At 37.3% G+C, this 16620-nt stretch overlaps 1 pseudogene; it reads left to right on the top strand.

Moving 5' to 3' along the window:
* The window catches only part of LOC114045636, a 76210-nt pseudogene extending 69332 nt beyond the window's left edge, over positions 1-6878 (top strand).
* The last annotated feature ends 9742 nt before the right edge of the window (positions 6879-16620 follow it).

Genomic DNA, 16620 nt, shown 5'->3' with positions numbered 1-16620 from the left:
TCTTAGCCCCAGGACCGTCACCTAGAACTGTGACCCAGATCTAAGCACAGGCAAAGTAAGAGAATCCTGCCTCAGCTCTAGCAAAAAGATCCCTGCAATCCCCCTCTGATCAGCCATATGATACCTTCCCTCTCCAATCTGTGGGCCAAGAGCTCTAGAAGCAGCCCCCACCTCAGGGTTGTGTTGGGACTAGGGTTGGGACTGATCTTCTCTCTCACTATACTCACAGACCTTTCCTATTGACCTTCTAAGTTGTCTTTGGTGTTTATGGGTTGAGAAGTGCAGAAACTTCCAAAGCTGCCCATGATTCAGGCCCCTGAGGCCTGCTCCAGTTTTGCCGAGGCCTGGTTTTTGCCTGGGTGTCCATGCTGAACTGTATTCCTCTCACTGCCCTGAGCAACAGACCTTTCCAATCAACCATCCAGGTTGTCTTGGGCTGGAAATTTGTTTCACTTTGTCTTTTTGTGGATTCTACTGCTCTACAATTTGTTTAGAACCATTTTTTTTACAAGTATTTGGAGGGATTTGGGAGAGAGCTCAACAAATCACTGTTTTACTCCACCATCTTGGCTCTCCTCCCACATTCTATTAATTTAAGCTTAATGTGGGAAGTGCACTGGCTCTGAAACCAGAGAACTTGGGTTTAAATCCCACCTTTGATGCTTATTATTTATTATAGGTAAATAATTTAACTTCCCTGAGTCTTAGATTTTTTATCTGTAAAATTCGTTCGTTATTGTCCTTCATTTTCAAAAAGGACCAAAATGACATCCCTATCTTGGGATCAAGGTACAATGTGTCTGACTGTGGCTGTCAGACCAATGTGAGCTCAGCATGCTCTGCGACAGGTTGGGCACAAGTAGTTTATAAGAACATTTGGAATGGAGATATCTCTCAATTTGCACATCTCACATTTCCTTTGAGCTACTACAATTCTGCCTTGTTCATATAGTACAGCACCTTCTTTGATGGGGGCACACCATGCTGGCAGTCCTGGGTCAGAGTCTTCCATGTACCATGATCAATTCCAAATTTTTTAAGACACCTTGTATCACATCTTCTGACTTCCATGCGAACGCTTGCCTTGTGTGAGTTCTCTGTAAAATAGTCTTTTAGGCAAATATACTTTTGGCATTTGAACAATGAGGCTAGCCCATCTGGAATTGCACTCTCTGCAGTAGATTTTGAATGCTTGGCAGTTTAGCTCAAGAAGGGACCTCAGTATCCTGTACCTTATCTTGCCAGATGATCTTCAAAATCTTCCCAAAACAATTCAAATGGAAATGATTCAGTTTCCTGGCATAGCATTGGTATACTATCCAGGTTTCACAGGTATACAACAATGAGGTCAGCAGAACAGCTCTGTAGACCTTCAGTTTGGTAGGCAATCTAATGCTTCTCTCCCACACTTTCCTTCAGAGCCTCCCGATTACATACCTACTGCTGGCAATGTGTGTGTCAACCTTATTATCAATGTGTACATCCCTAGAAAGTATACCACCAGAGTAAGTGAACTTATCTGCAGTATTCAAAACTTCTCCATTTGCAGTAATCAATGATTCCACATATGGATGGTGTGGTGCTGGCTGATGGAGCACCTGTGTTTTCCACATACACCATGCTAGCACCTCACATTGGACTAGGGACTCTGAACTTATTGAAATAACAAGGATGCCTTGTGATTTGTGACATGTCTACCTCAAGTTTAATGCTCAATCACTACTTAAGGAAGGAACCACAAGCAGAAATGGTCATCAGGGCCCTAACACCAGCTCATGTAGTTGAATCCGTCTTCAACAAAAGAGAAGTTGCAGGGTGGGAGAAAAAAGAGGTGAGCTCATTCCCCAAACTCACTTCACAGGGAGTTTGGGGACAGAGGACACTACTTGCTACACAGGAAAGTTGAAGAAACTATATCTTCTTTTATCTTATGCAGGCAGCCTAACACTCTGCTGCCATTACACATCAGTGGGAGCAATAAGTGAACACTTACAATTTACCATGTCATATTCAAATGTTCTTCCAGTCTTTTTGGTACTGGAAGCACTGGGGAGTTTGTCACGTTTGTCTTGACAATAAACTGAGTCACATATGTGACCTGGAAGCAGGCAGGGAATATCTTTGTATGTATATCCCACATTATATTTCCACAAATCTGAAAGAAGAGCTCTTCCTTGCTTCTCTAATATAATTAAGATGTTACTTTTTATGTTGAAGTCATCTATCTACTTGGAATTTTTCTTGTTATATGATACGAGATGTTATCAACCTCATTATTTTTACAGGTGATGAAACCGAGGCCCATAAAGATTCTTACCTGTCCAAAGCAATTGATGTAGGGAGGAGGAGGAAACAACAAGACTAGTAATGATACCATTATCCTTACCTTGACAGTACAGAACTTTAGAAGTGAATTTATATCTCCTCCCTTTCTTGGCTAAACTCTTTGAGAAATCCAAACTAAGTCCTGACTAAAATCTCATCTTCTACAGGAAGCCTTTTTCATTCTGTCTTAGTTCTAGGGCCTTCCCTCTTTAATATCTTGCATATAGCATGTTTGTATATGTTTGTTTACTTACTGTCTCTCCCACTAAATTGTGAACTCTTTGACTCTTTGTATCTCTACCATATCACAGAGTGCCTGACACATAGTAGATATTTGCTTATCAAATACTTATTGAATATTGACTGATTTACACTTACCTCTACTTCCTTTCCTCTCAGTCACTTCTAAAACTTCTGTAATCCAGCTTACAAGCTTATCATTTAACTGAAAAGGCTTTCTTCAAAGTTACCAATGAACACTTAATTGCTAAATAGAATGATTTTTTCTGAATCTTCAACCCTTTTGACATCTCTGCAGCATTTGACATTTGATCTTTTCATGAATCCTCTCACCTTTCAATCTTTTCATATTTTTTTACTCCCTCCTACTACCTCTTCTAGGTACTTAGATGGTTCAGTGAATAGAGTGCGTGGGCCTGGAGTCAAGAAGACTGTTCAAATCCAGCCTCAAAGGCTAGTTATGGGACCCTGGGCAAGTCACTTAACCTTTGTTTATCTTAATCCACTGGAGAAGGAAATGGCAAACCATGCCAATATCTTTGCCAAGAAAACCCCATGGACAGTATTGGCAATCTATGGTTCATAGAGTCATAAGGGGTTGGACACAACTGAACAACAACAACAACAACAACAACAACAATTTCCCCTTCTGTCTCTCTGACAACTCCTCAAACTTCTTTACTGATTCTTCACCTATATCATGCCCATTAAGCATGGGCTATGTCCTGGGTCTTCCTTTTTCCCTCTATTCTATCTCACTTCATGATCTCATCATCTCCTTTGGGTTCAGTTATCATATCTATGCAGATTATTCATATATATATACATATATATGTATATATATGTATATATCTCCAGCCTTCATCTCTCTTCTGATTTTGAGTCCTAAATAACCAACTGCCTTTTGGACATTCTGAATTGGATATCCATAATCATGTAAAATTAAAAAAAATCTAAAAAGAATCTCATTATCTTTCCTAAAACACCCTCCCCTGTTTGAATTTTCCCTATTACTGCTGAGGACACTACCATCTTCCAATAACCTATTAGAGTGGTTGATTTAGAGTCAGATGACTTAGGTTTACTCTTGGTCTGTCCCTTAATAGCCATGTGAACTTGGGAAAGTCACATTTGGTTTCATTTTTTTGACCCTGATACCTTTGCTCTCTCTTCACAAGTATAAATCATCTAATTAAGAACTTTGGTCATTTTACTATTTTCTGTCTTCTCTTTATTCACAGATGGGGCAGTGATAGTAATTATTATCTGAGTCTTAGCAATGTTGAAAAAAAACAATGGTCCTTTTTCCATATGAGAAGCCTGCCCTAAGCAGCTATTTCAGCTGTGAGGCCAACTGGAATAGTATCCTGTCCCTGTTTGTCTCATAGGCTGCATGATGCCTGTGCTCAAGAAAGCTGCCTAGGCTCTGATTGCTTCCCATCAAGCAGCTATATCTCCCTCTGTCTCTTAGCAATCCACAACATGATTGTCTGATTGCAAAGTCCACACCTGAAATCTGTCACACTAGAGAGGGAAGACATTTCCCAGAGAAACTAATCTGACCTTTGCTCAGTGAGGCATTGTTAACAATTCCCTCTCAACTGGTACAGCTCTTTATATATGACAATTGATTTCCTCTGGATCCAAAGGCTAATAATGACTTTGTATTAAGCAATTTTCCTTAGTTTGTCACCACAGAAGTAAACCTCCAACTCTGTTACTACTTGTGAACACATTTGGCATTTCCTCTGACAGACTGGCACGTGATCCCTATTGCCTTACTATAACTTGACTTATCAATTCACCGAATGCTGCCTTTTTTTTTTTTTTTTAAAGATGTGATTTCTTTCTGGGTATGAGTTAATCACATAGCATGGTCAATAGGAAATAGAGCACAGTATTGTAGATTCTTAACAAAAACTATTGTAAATACATAGATTAGGAAGCGAAAGGGAATTTAGAGTCCATCTAGATCAGCTTTCTCATTTTAGAAATAAGAAAACTAAAACCTGGGAAGTTTGAGTGATTTATCCAAGGTAACAAAAGTAATAAGAAGCAGATCTGGAATTGGAGCCCAGAGCTGGAATTGGAGTCCAGGGTCTCTAGCTTCATATCCACTTTTTTTCCCCCACAACACCATGCTAGAAATCCTTTTTCTTGGCAGTGGTACAATCACTAAATTTTTATCATAAGCTTTGAGGAAGAAAGTAAAGGATATGGTAAGCAAAGCCCTATGGGGAGGGAGAGGGAGGGAATTTTTCTAGTTCTCCCTGATATTCTAGTTTTTCAGCTTAAGGATTCTGTTTGGGAATTAATCAACAGAAGCAAGGGAAAGAACATGACTGACATACAGCTGGAAGATACATTTAATAAAATGCAGCAATTTAGAACTGGAAAGTATAGTCCTCTTCATATATAGCTCTGTGTTATTTGCTGGGTGTTTGTGTTTTATGGACAGGGTAAAAAACAAAAATAAAGTGGTGATGACAAGTATTTTTAGAGGTGCTCCTTGTTTGAGGATCTTGTCTTTTACACTTAGAAAATATAGATTCATCTGAGGAGGAGAGGTGCTGTTTAGATAGTAGGTGGGGAAAGTTGGAATAGATCACAGTGCTAAGTGAAAACTGCAGTACTAACTTTTACGTATTCCCAAGGTCTGCCATATCCCTCTTCTAACACACAGTCACACACACTGGCAAAAGAGGAGAAAAATGAGCAGGATGAGGAGAGGCAGGAAACAAAAACTTAAGTTTTTTTTTTTTTTGGTTTTGTTTCACTTTTAGGAGAGAATAAAACTGGAATTGTTTTGCTGTTTAACCGGAATGCCTGCTCATCCACTCTATTTGATAGAGAAGTGAAAGTGTTCTGGAACAAGCTGTCCTGGACTTAAGTGTGCCAGCCTTGAGCTCACCAGAATTTCTGGAGATTGGTACCTCTTTGCTCCAAGGTCTGGGAGGGCTATGGGGACCCACACTAGCACCCTCTGTAGTAAATCAGGAAAAGTGGGGATAAGGATAACATCAGTTCCAGAAAGAGGTTCATGAGAAGACAGCTTCTACCTTTTAATCCCTTTCCCTCCACTGGCTCACCTTTTCCCGAATCCAGGTGCATATTACCCATTCTATCTTGTTTCCCCGTGGAGTTGGCCATGGTATGTGTGACTGTGGTTAAACTGAAGGTAACCGGCTGCGCTGGTTGCCTTGGGTCTAAAATCTGGCGACTTGGGGTGTGGTGTTCATTAGTTTCTTCCCCACCTCTATCTTCCCTCCTTTTCTTGCCATCCCTTTCCATCCCAGTTTAAGTCTAAGGACAGGAGCTGGTGGGGGACAAACGAACAGAGACACAGGTTGGGGTTGGGAGAGGGTTTAAAAGGGCATATCAGCCTTGGCCTGCTCAAGTAGTTTGCGAGGGTATTTTTTTACCTCGTTATTTGAATGTAATTTGGGGGTGCATCTGGAAAGGTGGCGCGAAGAAAAGAAATAGAAGGCGGAGACGGTCCGAGGGAAAGCATTAAGAGAAGAGCTGGGCGCAGAAGTAAATCCAGATTGTGAGGTTCGGCTTCACTTCTGCTGTTAAGCACCTGACCACACTTCCACACTTCTCCCCCTACCTCTTCTCAGGACTGCCCCAGGACTCTTAAGAGAAAGAAAGTATCTTTTTCAGATAGGTGAAAAGGAGAAGGGTAAGAAGAGGAGGAAGGAAATGGAATTATGTACCTGGGTTCTCTTGTCATTTCCTAACCCACCCTCCCCAGTTGGCATTGGTTTGCAGCGCTTCGCTCTTGCGCCTCCTTCCTTTTTGAATCTGGCCCGCTCCCCTGTATTACGTCTGTGCTCCGCAGGAAATTTGGGGACGATTACCAGGTAGTGACCACTTCGTCCAGCAGCGCGGGCTTGCAGGGCCAGGGGCCTCAGCAGCAGCAGCAGCAGCAGCAGCAGCAGCAGCAGCTGGTCCCCAGGAAGAAGCAGTAGCAGTTCGTAGATAAGAACGGGAGGTGCAATGTGCAGCACGGCAACCTGGGCAGTGAGACTAGTCTCTACCTCTCGGATCTCTTCACCACCCTGGTGGACCTCAAGTGACGCTGGAACCTGTTCATCTTCATCCTCACCTACACCGTGGCGTGGCTCTTCATGGCGTCCATGTGGTGGGTGATCGCCTACACCCGGGGAGACCTGAACAAAGCCCACGGCAACTACACGCCCTGTGTGGCCAATGTCTACAACTTCCCCTCTGCTTTCCTCTTCTTTATCGAGACCGAAGCCGCCACCATCATGGCACTTTTGGCTCCAGACATCCAGGGCACCATCTATTAGAACAAGCAAGAGATGCCATCTGAGTCAGTGTAGTCGCCTGATACCCCCACCACACCAGTCCCCAAATCCCTTACTGACAAACTCATAGGACTTTGAGGAATAGAGAGTAGAAGTAAGTTTCGTTTTTTAAAATTTACAATTTAAAGGTTTTTCCAGAGTTAAAATCCATTTTATGATCATTTGACTTCCGTTGGTGTTTCAGTTAGATGAAGAATCAAGTGATTCTGTTTCTTAGAATCCACATTATTTTTGAAGCTTACAATATCCCTTAAAGGTTTCCTAACCTCAGAAGTTTAAAGGAATAAAAAAATTGTGTGTGTAATGGCAGGCAGTCTTAGTTGTTAGGTCAGAAGGCTTGGATTCATTTCCCATCTCTTAAAGTTGTGAGTGGGTCAAGTCACTTAACAACCCTGAGCTTCAGTTCCCGCATCTCTAAAATGAGTTGGTTGGTCTAGATGGCCTCTGAGGTCCCTTTCAGTTCTGAGTCTATGGTCTTTTGATAATGACCATATTCATCTAGTATTTGTAAAAAAAAATCATATATATTATACACTTTTTTTATAATTTTATTTTTTCCATTATCTATTATTTATTTTTTCTCCCTCCCTCTCCACTTACCACTGAAAAGAAATGCTAAAGCTATGTTCATTTAAGCATAGCCAGGCAGAACAAACGTCCATTATTTATCATGAAGTGGGCATCATTCCTCTTCATCAGTCTTCCGAAATTATGGTTGATTAGATCAGAGTTCTTAAATTTTTCAGAATTGTTAGTTTTTTCCCCCCAATATTGATGTTATAGTATATATAGTTCTTCTGCCTCTGCTTATTTCACTTTGTATCAGTTCATACAAGGCTTCCCAGGTTTCTTTGAAACAGTCTCTTCATTTCTTATAGCACAATAGTATTGCATTATATTCATATATCATAATTTGTTCAACTACCACAAATTCATGAGGATGTGTGTGTGTGTGTGTGTGTGTGTGTGTATCCATCTTAGAATAACTAAACATTTCAGCTGCCCTTGTTGGGGTAGAATGACCCTTTTGGGGAGGGTTTAGGTAACTTTCACTTATCTAAATGTTAAATGATAAAGCTGAAGAGATAATCTGGAGTGCAATATTAAATATTCTTTGTAAGAAACATAGCTGGAACCAGATTCAGAATTCAATATGATAAAGTAAAACCTACAATCCCCTAATTTGAGACTGAATCATCCCCATGTATCCAATGATATACTGTTGTAAAAAATTTATCTGGTATTTAAGATTACTACTTGCTTGTGTGACCTTGACCAAATCACTTCATTTTACACACACACACACACACACACATTTGTATCTCAGACTCTTCATCTGTAAAATGAGAAGTTTTGACTGAAATGACTTTTAAGGTTCCTCTTCAAATCTTTGATCCTATGACGTACTTGTAAATTATAGTACCTAAAATCTGAATATGCAGCTCATTCAAATGTGTTAGAATTAAAGTCATATAATCATTATTCCAGATCACATGCAAGTCAGTATGCTATATGCCATGTGAACAATTATTTATTTATAATATTATAGATGATTATTTTATCACATCAAGAAAGTATAACAAACATCATGATAATTAGTTTGTCAGTCAACAAGCATTTATTAAGCATTTACTATGTGACAGACTGTATAGGTCAAGTTATTCTTCAGTGAATTCCTAGAATTCACATTATTTTTACTTGTCTTAGAATTTTATTTTATTGACTACTGCTTAAAATAAGTGGTTAATTGGTTCATTCTGAGAGCCTTTTTTGTTATAAAGGCATATTTTTTTCTTAAAAGCAAACTTAGACTTACATATGTGTGAGTATATATTAATGTATAGATATATATATTATATACTCATATACACATGTAAGCCAAATGGACCTCTATGCTTGTATACCCATATATCCTCTTTAAAGGAGGTGAGTAATGGGAGTGTCTACCCCAAGCACGTGAAGACTTCCCATTGGCATGGGTAGATGCAGCCAGAAGCAGGTGCTGTGGAACTCTTAGAGCTTGGTCAGAAACCACAAATACCAGTCATTCACTGCCTTCAGAGCCATTGTTAGTCACCTTTATTTTTATCTTGCCATTAGGCTCTGATTACTCTGGAAGGGAGAATGAAGCTAATGACTTTGTGCAACTTTGGCTTACTTAAATCTAGTTTATGAGCAAGTCAAAAGACATCACCTATACCATTTTTTACCATTTCATTATTTTATTCAATGATTTTAGAATTTTATCATTTTATTTTACATGATCAGCCACAGCCAGACACACTATACATTGACCTAGATATCATGATGTCATTTTGGTCCTCTTAGAGCACAAAGGATTAACAAGAATAATCCTCTTTAAAGAATCATAGACAAGTTATGGAGATGTCAGAAATGTGAAGGAGCCCTGGGAATGTCAGTACCCCTGAACTAAGTTCTGCTTCCAGCCCAACCTTCATATTCATCATGTGGGGAAGCAGTTCCTTGGGAGAAGGTCCCAACCATCCCCACTGCTGGTCAGCCATATATCACTCACAGGGAATACAAACTAGCCTAGCTGAAATTTCAACCTCCCTTCAGTATACCATTCTCCCTGTGCCCACATTGTCTGCCTCTGTATTCCTACTTTTCATTGCTTGTCTTTGTATTTCCTTTGCTATTTGTCCTTACACACATTGTGGTTATTAAAGAGTAATTGCTGCTCCATTTCCGACTGCTAATCAGTCATGGTCTTTCCCAGAAAGTACCTAAAGATCCAGGTATGCTTGCCCTTACTTCATAATCTCATATATCTTAAATTATTAATTCAGCAGTATCTTTTTACCTTTGATATTCTGGCAGATTTACCAAATAAACACTCATTTAAAGACCATTTGTTTTCTCTTCTCTGAGGACACACATCACCTTTTCGGCCTCCAAAAAAAAAGTTGCTTAGCCTTTTGAGATTCATGTCAGTGAAGTTGTTATGGACAGAAGCCAGATTGTAAGAGGTTGAGAGCAGGAAGTAAGGAAGTAATAGTATTTTCAGGTTTGCGGATTCTCAAATATTCTTAATAATTGTTGAAGAGAGAAGATGTTAGTTGTCAACTCCATTTGCAAATCTTTCATTACCCAAGGGTGCTACCTTTCCCGTAAATGAATTTAAGCTCTAGGTTCAAGTAGAACTGAGTACAGTCCAGGGCAGCCTGACCTCTAAAAGAGAGCAAAACAGGCTTTTTTTATTCTCTCTAGTTCCTCATGCCCCCATCCTGGAATCCCAGGAAAAAAAAAATCCTTAAACAAAGCTTAGATATGGCTCATGTCTAGGATTTTTCCAAAAGGAATTAACAGGGACCCTTCCAGAAATGTAGTCACAATACAAAGTAATAAGTATCACTTATCCTTTAGGAGAGTTATTTACTTTCTCCATCATAAAAGAAATGCTTAAAACACAAAAGAAATATGCATACATTAACACTTGCTTCAAACATGAAACAGTAACCCAATACTCCTACTTTCCTCCACTGGGAAACAAAAAGTTTGTAGGAGTGTGCGACAGATATGTCACTTTCCCCTCTGAGCCAGAGAATGGCTTGACTTAAGTCCTTTAACTGCAGAGTCCTCCTTGTGGTTTCTCTGAGTGGTGGTGTATCTTCAAAAAAGTTGTTGGAAAGATCACCTGTGCTTAGGGAGAGAGACTAACTGACCCACCACCTCCAAAAGAGAAGGCAGAAAGCAATTTTTAATTGCTCTCTCCCCACCCCATTATGCTGGCAGAATGGTCACGGGATCTCAATGAGGATCTCCCTGATGCTGACACCTTCAGTAAAGTACTTTATCTCCTTAAAATAACAAACTTTTTCTTTGGTCAAAATTCCCCTTCATTTCTGCCAACAAGTGTTCCTGAAAAAACACAGAAGAAAACAAAAAGTATAGAAGTATAGAAGGGGTTACAAAAATGAGAAATTCTGTTACTTCCTTTTAGACTTAATATAATAGGATATTCATGCATACAAATCTTTTAAAAAATAAACAAGTTCCCAGTTTTTTAAAATAATCTTTCTTGTTCTTATTTGTATATTAAAATGTTTGTGCTTGTTGATAATTAATAAGATCACAGTAAAGTAGAGAAAAAGAGAAAAAATGGCCAAATCCAATTTTTTAATTGGAAGGTCTTTTTTATGAATATGATCTTAGATTTAAAGCTGGAACAGATCTCAGGGATCATCAATTCCATCCCTTTTCATTTTAACATTTTACCAGATGAGGACACTAAGGTCCAGAGGTTAAGTGACTTGCCTAGTGTCAAAAGTGTCAGAGGTAGAATCCCAATGAAAAAGTTTAATGGGTTTCTGGACAAGTGAAGCATTTTATCCACTTGGAGGTTGATCACAGTATGTTTTCAAAAATTGATACTTGGCAAAACTTGGATGACTTTTGCTCAGAGAATAAAACTGCAACACAAAAGAAATGAGAATCTATGGTTCCACCACAAGAGTTAAGATGGGAAGTAGGTAAAAAGGCAAAGGAGAGAGTCAATTACAGAAAGACAGAGCTTGTCTTTTATTATGTCTATGTGTGTGTATATTTATACACATATATTTATATACACATATGTATATATACATACATACATTTTATAAAAATACACACACACACACACATATATATAGAGAGAGTTGTTAATGGAATTTTTCTTAACATTTCAACATGTAATCATGTTGTAAACATGTAATGCATTACAACCTATGGTACATATTTGCTTAATCAATACTCAATTACCATATGTATTTGACTTGGCATGATAAGTACAAATCCAACATTGGTTTTGGTCTCAGTGTTATTCTTTGGATTAAATCTACTATGAGGCCTATCTCTACTTTTCTACATACCATCAAGAACATGTCTCTGTCTTTATAACTATTCTTGTCCTAAGTTTAGTGTTCATGCTTAACATCAGACCCAAATTCTTCTTTCCTAACCTAACTTCTCCCTGCACTTTTAAAATATTTATATAGTGAAAAATATTGGGGAAACCAACAGAGGTAACATCAAGATTTCTCTGCTCAATTCTTGTAGGGTCCTATAATCTATTTTCAAACCAATCCTTAAATAGAGCCCTAAATAGTCTGTCCTGACTCTCCCATTCACTAGTAGGTTGAATGTGAGTACCAAGTAAATTAACCTATTTCCTCATATTTTTAATATATGCTTTAGAATTATTGATCATCATTTTGAACTGGAAGGGAGCTAGACCGATCACCTTAATCTATAGATACAAGAAAACTAAGCTTTGGAGATGTTTAGTGACTTGCCCATAGTCATATGAATATCAAATACCAGGCCCAGGATATCTTCCCCACCTCCCCCTGCCCCAATCCCTTTACCATATTAGTTATATTGAAAAAGAAAATACAAAGAAAATAAAACAAAAATAAAGTTGTTTTTTTTTAAAGTATGCTTTAAAAAAGTTTGCATTAAGAGTTTATCAATTCGCTTTCTGGAGGTGAACAGCATTTTTCACCATGGATCCTTTGGAATTGTCTTGGATAAGTCTTGATCAGAGTAGCTAAACCTTTCATTTTCAAGTTGATCATTGTTATAATATTGCTGTACTGTGCTCAATGATCTAGTTCTGCTCACTTCACTTTGCATGAGTTCATATAAGTCTTCCTAGTTTTTCTGAGACCAGACTGCTTATCATTTCTTATTGCACAATAGTATTCCATCACAATCATATACCAAAACTTGTTCTTCAATTGATGGGTATCCTCTCAATTTTAATTGTTTGCCACTACAAAAAGATTTACTATAAATATTTTGAACAAATATGTCCTTTCCCCTTTTCTTTGATCTTTTTGGGATATAGACTTAGTAGTGGTATTACTAGGTCTAAGAATATGCACAATTTTATAGCCCCTTGGGTGTAGTTCCAAATTACTGTCCAGAATGGTTAGATCAGTTCACAACTCCACCAACAGAGCATTAGTTTCTCAATTTTTCCAAGTCCCCTCCAGCATTTGTCATTTTTCTTTTATGTCGTGTTAGTCAATCTGGTATATGCGAGTTGGTATCGCAGAGTTATTTTAATTTTCATTTCTCTAATCAGTAGTGATTTAGAGGATTTTTTCATATGGTTATTGATAACTGTGATTTCTTTTGATGAAATCTCAGGGCCAGGATTTCAATCTAGTTCTTCTGACTCCAAATTTAGCAATTTTTCCACTTTAGCACATTTAAAATTAAATGACATATTTGAAAGTTCTTTGTAACAGTAAGATCTCATATAAATATGAACTAGTCTTATTATATAAGATGTAGTGATGGTTTGAAATTATTATTGCTACTACTAGTTAGAAAACCTCTGTGTCGTTGTGGAAGGACTCTTCTTTGGTTACGTTTATTACCTTTTCAATTTATTTTGCTGATGACGAGGGAGTCACTTGGAAAGTTGAGGAAGATCAGAATTAAGTCTACTTCCTCCTAACTAGAAAGACAAATTAGAACTTTAACAAGTCTTCTATCATATAGACTAGATTTGTAAATAGTCCACAATGATAGATGGATAGATAGATAGATAGATAGATAGATAGATAGATAGATACATGGATAGATAGATAGATAGATAGATAGATGGATAGTAAAGAGATGGTTAGAGAGATAGATGAATATAATAGTCAAAGACAGAGTAGATCTGAAATTCTCTTTGGTTTGTAAAATTTTCATTGGTTTCACAGCAACACTGTTCCTTGCCGCCTTTTCTTTATCATTTTGTTTCACAAAAGATTCTGCTGTTAGCTACCCTCTCCTATCCAACAAATAACAAATATGAAAATGAAATGTAAAGAAAATTAAAAAAAATTAAAATGCATCCTAAAGGTGTGACATTGACTAAGTCATTTAACCCTTCTGAATTAAATTTTTTTATAATTTACTAAATAGGGGAGTTACACTAGGTTTTCTCTTAGATCTTTCTTGTGTTTAAATCTATGATTTAAACTTATGATTTCATTCTGTTGTGTTAACTGCCTGATTTATATTTACTTATTTTAGGCTTTCCCTGATTTGTTTTAGAGTCTTCAGCTTTTCATATATACCTTTTAGTAGTATGATAATACCCTTTATTTATTAACAAAGCATACAATTTTTTTGTATAAAAATTAGTATAAAATTTATTCAATGAAGATTTTATAAAAGTAAATATTGATCAAGCAAAGTTTACTACTAAATTTCTGTTGTGGCAGTTTTTAAGTAGTTAAGTTGAAATCTCTGAAAAAAATTTGTAATTAGGATGTTGACAAAATTTAGTAAATCTTATGGGTCATTTATTTATATTGGATGGACTATTGGGGACCTAATACAACTCTTAAGAGAAAAATAACTTTACCTATTTTTTCATTACTATTTAACACTTTATTAACATTTCATTACTACTTAATACCCTATTACAACTTAGCATTATTATTTTAACACCTTTGAACATCATTGTTAATTTTCAAGTGTTTTGAAAAATCCATTAGTGTGTTTTGGTTTCTAATTCATTCTCTTATTCTGCCTTCTGACTGCTTAGTAATTTTTGTTAAATTTTATGGCATTCATATTTAATTCATTAGTTTTAATATATGTAATTCTTTGCTTTATTGCATGAGAATCATATGTTTTCCAAAATATTGGTATCACAATGGGTCACTGTATTATTCTTTATTTTATTTTATTTTTTTTCTGTTATGCTTTATTACATGTACATACCTGCTTTTTCAGTTTGTATTCACAACCATATTTGGACCCAGGCAGTTTCCCAAAGCTCGTGAATTAGGAGCTGCAATTACAGTGAGTTATAGAAAATAAATAATTAATGCATATTCTGTATGAGTAATATGGGGATTCTGCCCATTTGCTTTGTTTGGATTGTGCTGCAGATGATTAATAGTATAAAATCTTGGCAGTGATTTGAATTGCTGCCAGGTGGTCTTGAAGATTGAAATACAAATGGAGATTTCTTGTGTTTTTCTTCCTACTTATCTGGTTGTAGCAGATACCTGAGGGAAGTTCCCCTATTTCAACAAACTTGAAATAGATGAAGGCTTCTTCTTTTTAACATGCTATGAGTTTGATACCTGGACACTCACCCCCAGGGGCCAGCTCTGTGCCAATGTCAATTGTGCACACTGGACCTAGTGCAACAAAATTAAGACAACTTAGAAAATTCACATCCATAGTTGCTTGCTCCCCTCATTCCTGGTTGTCTCTGTCACTCCCCTTACTCCATGTACACCTCTGAGCCCCACTCCCAACCACAAAAATCTAAACCATTAAAGATGAAAAGGACAAGGAAAATACCATTATTAAAATATGTCAAATGATTTTATTTATTCATGGAGGAAGAACTAAGCCTATAAATACCTTTAGTTTGTATGTTTTTTGTTTATTCTTTTATGTTATAAAAACCCAGGTAAATTTTATGGAGATTGACTTTTCCCAGGAAAGACTACACATTATAATTCTGCTATATCCTTGGGTTTTGTAGGTTGCTAAAGCTGGAAGGGACCTTATAAATTATTTCTTCCAATTACCTCATTTTTAAGATGTGGAAGCTGAGTCTGAGAGATTAAAAGACTTGTTCAAGTTCATACAGCTAGTTTGTCACCAAACCAACCAAATCAAGAACCTAATGCTCCTGCCTCTGATTCTAATGCTTCTCTCCTGCCAGCACCTTATATTAAGATATATCTTCCAGAGACCAGGAAAATATTGACTTCTGCTTTCCAATTCCACTTCTCTCTTTACTTTCTAACGTCCCATGTGCCTTTGGAAGTTACCTCAACCCCTCCCAGAAAAAGAAAAGTCAGAAACAGCTGAAGGAGATGCTCACTCTGACATGGTTTCCTTAGTCAGATCAGAAGTCCTTAGGGACATAGTTAGTTTTTGGGAAGGTCATGGTAGGAACTATTGGACAGGAGGGGAAAAGTAAATCCTATGACCACTGAATCCGTATACTTGAATGGTATGACCCATGGAGTACTCTTTCCCAAGGTCTGATCTGTCTCCATCAGCAAATTCCAGAGCTAAAATTGTTTGTACTCCATTCTATCTTCTTGTTGCCACCACCTCTTTTATTTACAGTAGACTTCCACCATTTAATTTAGCATACAAGAGAACCAAGGTCCTTTCCTTTTTTTTTTCTTTGCCTTGTTCATTGGAAGCAGAAGATAGCATAATCTTGAATGGATTGCAATACCCAAGCATTCATCCCTTAGAAGTCAAACTTCTGGTGATGAGTCCCTTCATACTTTAATTATAGACTAAGTATTCAAATTCAAATTCACACTATTCAAAGTTATTATGCAAAATATAGTCATCGATTCCAGTTCATTGGAAATATGAAGTGTGAATTCAGATAATATGATCAGGGACCTACTTGTATCATTCTCTTCAGAAGAGGTTCTGAGTAGTCTTTTGCCAGGACCACACTATACTTTGCACAGTAGACACTTCATACATAACACTTCTTGAACCGAATTCTGTTCAACCTGTTCCTCAGCACTTTGGACATACTGATATGGGAATAAAATTTTTTTTAAGAGTAACTTCTTAAATAAATAGGCATCTGCAATGTAATGTCTATGGCCCCTTTGACACAAATATATATATATATATATGTGTGTGTGTGTAGGTATATGTATATGTATATGTATATATATATGTATATGTATATGTATATGTATATGTATATGTATATGTATAT

Source organism: Vombatus ursinus, unplaced genomic scaffold, assembly GCF_900497805.2.
Source record: "Vombatus ursinus unplaced genomic scaffold, bare-nosed wombat genome assembly UNPS02014779.1, whole genome shotgun sequence".
Taxonomy (NCBI): Eukaryota; Metazoa; Chordata; class Mammalia; order Diprotodontia; family Vombatidae; genus Vombatus; species Vombatus ursinus.
Note: the sequence above shows the minus strand (reverse complement) of the source record. Positions and strands in the feature narration are given on the sequence as shown.